The 4,505-nt window shown below is 47.2% G+C and overlaps 1 pseudogene; it reads right to left on the bottom strand.

Moving 5' to 3' along the window:
• Positions 1–3,268: 3,268 nt before the first annotated feature.
• The window catches only part of LOC102832352, a 109,449-nt pseudogene continuing 108,212 nt past the window's right edge, over positions 3,269–4,505 (bottom strand).

Below are 4,505 nucleotides of genomic sequence, written 5' to 3'. Positions count from 1 at the left end.
CAGCTATTCTGTCTACCTTTCTCCCTGGGTGTAGGATTTCCAGCATGGACACAAAGGCCCCTTTCATCTGCTACCATCCCTCCCCTTCGCCCTTCCTTCCCTGTCTGGGGCTAGTGGAGGCTGACAGCAGTGGGTAGGCAACTATGTGTTAGTAGGGAGTGTCCTCTCAGTTATGGCCTCTCCTGCCTCTTGTGAGCCACCAAGGATGTCGGGAAGAAAGATGTTGTCCGAATCAAAGCCATGCGGGACAAGAGAACTGTCTCAAGGTCTCAGTTTCCTTATCTGTAAAATGGGTAAAAGGTGGTTACAGAGATAACAGATGCCAAAGTAATTTTGGAAAGCATCTCAAAGTACAAGGAAACTCACACTATGTCATTAATGACTGTAAACAGTACAAGTCCTGGTATGGTGCTGGGGGTTAATGCGCTGGACTGCAAAATCGGTTTGAACTGCAAGGTTGGTAGTTCAAGCTCACCAGCCACTGCTTGGAAACCCTATACAGGGCCCCTATGGGTAGGAATGGACATGACGGCACTTAACAACAGCAACAACAACAGAAAAAAAAATTAATTCACAGAGATGAGCTTGTGCTGGGGCCAGGGAAGGACAGGTAACTGGACCTTCTGGTTCAGGAACACAGGCAGGGCAGGGGCACTCACTGACCTATGACTTTGAACAATCTAGAAGCTAGCATCACCTCCAGGCCCCTCCCGAGCCAGGCCCTGAGCCTCCGATGGTCCTACATGGCTTTTAAGTAGTAGGATTCAACTAGATCTTTCTACTTATTGGATGTGTGGCTGATTAGACAAGTCATGTAACCTCTTTCTACCTCAGCTATTAAATGGAGATGATGATAACAGTGTGGACCACACAGGTTTTTTGGGGAAACATTAAACGTGTTAATAAATTTAAAGCTTGCTTAAGAAAGGGCCTGGCATACAGGCCTCAATATGTGTTGGCTGTCACAATTGCAAGTATTCCTCCCTGTGTGAACTCGGGAATCAAAGACACATACTTTTTCTTGAGACAGAATTGGTATCCACACCTCACCAGATAAATCTGAAACAGCTCTTTTCCCTCAGATAGCTTGTGTAAACTTTCGCTATCCAAAATCAGGAACCTGATGGATTCAGGTACATTTTTAAAACAGAGCTAGTATCCCTCATTCTCCAAATCCTTTCTACTTATTACCCAGACAATAAACCCTTCCTATTTTCAAACCGGATAAATTTAACACGGAGCTATTTCCCCTCATTATTCAACCTTTCAGTATAAAAAATGCTGGAACCAAATCTTCAGATAAATTGTCTGAACTCTCACTAACGAAATTCAGCAACTGAATAGATATAGATACGTCTGAGATACAGTTGGTAACCCTCACGCTCTGAGCTTTCCTTACTCACCAGGCAAAATGCAGGAACCAAATAAGTTTATACAACACTGTCTTTAGCAATCCTCTTGCTAATGGAACTCAGCCAAGTGTATAGATTTGAATACATTTTTGAGTTAGTCTTTTGTTGTTTAAGTGCCATTGAGTCAATTTCTACTTATAGTGATCCTGTATAGGGTTTCCAAGGCTGCAACTCTTTGCAGGAGCAGAAAGCCTCATCTTTCCCCTGTGGAGCGGCTGGTGGGCTCAAAGTTCCGACCTTGTGGTTCACAGTACAGTGTTTGCTCTACAGAGCCTTATCCTTTATTAGCTGAACTTTCTCTACCTATTCTGTAAAATGCAGACACCAAATACTTTCAGATAACTTGTGGTATCTTTCACTGCCTGAATGATCCTAACAGTCAGAATGCTTCTCAGAACTCAAAGTACCAAGTAGAATGCTTATGGTGGTGACAGGTTGGATAAATGTTTTGGCTAAATGAGATGGGTCTGGTAGCCCTCATTATTCAAATTCTCACTATGTGAAATGCAAGAACAAATTGTAATTGAGTAACACATTACTTCCTCACCAAATTCTCCTAGTCTGTCCTCAGAAACAAGGGATCCTCATGTTTAATACTGTTGTTATAATTACTACCTAATGGGCTCATTCTAACACCCAGTGACTCCACCCCTCCCCCTATTTCACAGAGGTAGGGTAGACTTAGCACAAAGAGAAGAGGGTTTAAACCTCTCCCCCCAGCCCCCATCAAGCCCTGAATCCTCTGGCCCAGAATAGACTTTTCTCCAGGCAGCAAAGCACAGACTACACACACAGAATCAAGACCAGAGGATGGGGTAACATAACATGGAAGAGTCACACATATTCCTGGGTCCCCTGACCCCACATTCTTACTCAACCCCTTGACATAGGACAGCCCCCAACTTAGTAAGGCTGGAAACACGACCTGAAACTCACAGACTCCCAGAGAGCCACTAAATAATTTAGGGTGTTCTTTCACACTTGAGGAAGGGGGAGGTACAAGAACAGTTTCATGCCCTCCTGGAGTAGAGAGAGAAATGTAAGCTCTGCGTGAGATCACTGGGGTAGGAAGAAAAATCACATACAAAAATCTACCACACACCTCAGGCAGCTGTAGGTCATGGAATAGGCAGAATAGAAGTTCATTCTCCCCTTTTGTTAAGAGAAGCACTTGGGATTCACTTCAAAGGTCTTGGGATCCGGGAGCCTCCTAGTTCCAGGGCAAGATATAATGGGACCCCCGGGTGTTAGGAAGGAAGGAGATCTGAATTGAGTGGAGGGACAAGGTAAGGGGCTGAACAGGGGCCCAGGGGTGGGACAAGATGAGGAAACAGGGCAGGAAGAAATGTAGAAGACAAGAATCAGAGTCGTAATGGGATGGAGGTTAGTAGGTAGGACAAGGAATGAGGCAGAACACAGGCCAGGGAATGGGATGGAGTGAGATTCAAGACAGGGGTCAGAGACAAAGCCAAAGAAGGGGACAAAACTGCAGGGAAGGCATCAGGAGCAGTATAGAACAGCAGTCAGAGAACATGATAGATGAGGATTGGATTTAGGGGGACAAAACAGGAGTTAAGGAGTACATCAGATCAGAATATGACTAAATCAGGGATCAAGAAGGAGGTCCTGGTTCAATGACTGGCCAGGGTTTGAGCTAAAAATATATATATACTCAGGTCAAGCAGGAGTCGAGAGTGAAAACACAGGTCAGAGGTGGCGGGTGCGAGCGCGCGCAGGTACGTCTGCCATCACCATTTCATGGCCCTCACCCCGCCCTATTCCCTCCCTTCCTCCCTGGAGGGAGTTGTTACTCACCAAGGGTTGTTGTACCACTGCGTAGGCTTGGTCAGTGTAGGCTAGGAGGGGTGGTGGGTGCGCCCCTGCGTCACGGTCCCCTGCTTGTCCTCAGGCGCGTGCCCACTCCCCTTCCGAGCCCTGCCCCTGGGCCGCGTGCGCAGCGCGAACGATAGCCGTGGGGGGCAAACGGGGGACTTGAGGAGGGTGAAAGAAGCACCTGGCTCCGCCGCTGGCTGTGAAGCCCCGTTCCCCACCTTTAACTCGATTCCCTTTGCTCCCGACCTCCGGGCGGTACCCACTGCCTCCGCCGCTGAGCACCAGTCGGTGAAGAGGGGGAAAAGGGGGGCGGGGCGCGAGACCTCAGCAGCGGCGGAGAAGAAGTGCGCAGGCGCGAGCTCGGGTCTTCGATTTTTTTCCTGTGCTAGGAGCGCCCAGAGCTAACAAACTGGGATCACGTGAGCATGCGCGTTCTCCAGGACTGCCGAGCTGGTTAGGGGTAGAAACCTAGCTATGTACATCCTGGGAGCATGCCTTTTCTGGTTCAGGTACCGCTCCCAACAAGACCACGCCCTCTCAGTGATCACACTTGAGCCTCTTCCCCTAAGTCACCCACCATGGACCCACTCCATGTGATGGGGATTATCACAACTCCAACCCACCCCCCCAAATCCCTCTGTGACATCTTCAAATGCACCCCACCACTTTCCATTGACATCCAGGCTGTCCCCAAATCATTATACTGACCCCAAATTATACCTCTAATTACTACTGTCCATGGACAGACATCGAGTTTGTATCCAAAACAATTTTACATAGACCACCCAAAATGCATCCCAAACTATGCTTCATCAGCACCCAAATCACTGTACAATTTTCCTCTGAATTTCAACCTTCAAATCACTCCCCCCAATATCCCAGAAATTGAACCCCAAACTAGTTTCCATTGACCTCCCCCCCAAGCAGTACCTCCAATGCACCCTCCTCCATGGATACCAAACTTGCACTCAATAAACTACCCTCCATTAAACAAACAACAACAACAACAAAAAGAAACAGCCCACAAACCCCATTGACATCTAGTGGATTCTGATTTATAGCTACCTTATAGGTTAGAGTCATGATCCACACAATCAAAAACTTTTGCGTAGTTAATATAGCATAGGTAAACGTCTTTCTGATATTCTCTGCTTTCAGCCAAGATCCATCGGACATCAGCAATGATATCTCTCGTTCAATGGCCTCTTCTGAATCCAGCTTGAACCTCTGGAAGTTCTCTGTCAATGTATGATTGTAGCC

The sequence above is a fragment of the Chrysochloris asiatica genome, unplaced genomic scaffold (assembly GCF_000296735.1).
Source record: "Chrysochloris asiatica unplaced genomic scaffold, ChrAsi1.0 scaffold00404, whole genome shotgun sequence".
Classification (NCBI taxonomy): domain Eukaryota; kingdom Metazoa; phylum Chordata; class Mammalia; order Afrosoricida; family Chrysochloridae; genus Chrysochloris; species Chrysochloris asiatica.
The sequence above is the reverse complement of the archived record's forward strand: the minus strand, read 5'-3'. Positions and strand labels throughout refer to the sequence as shown.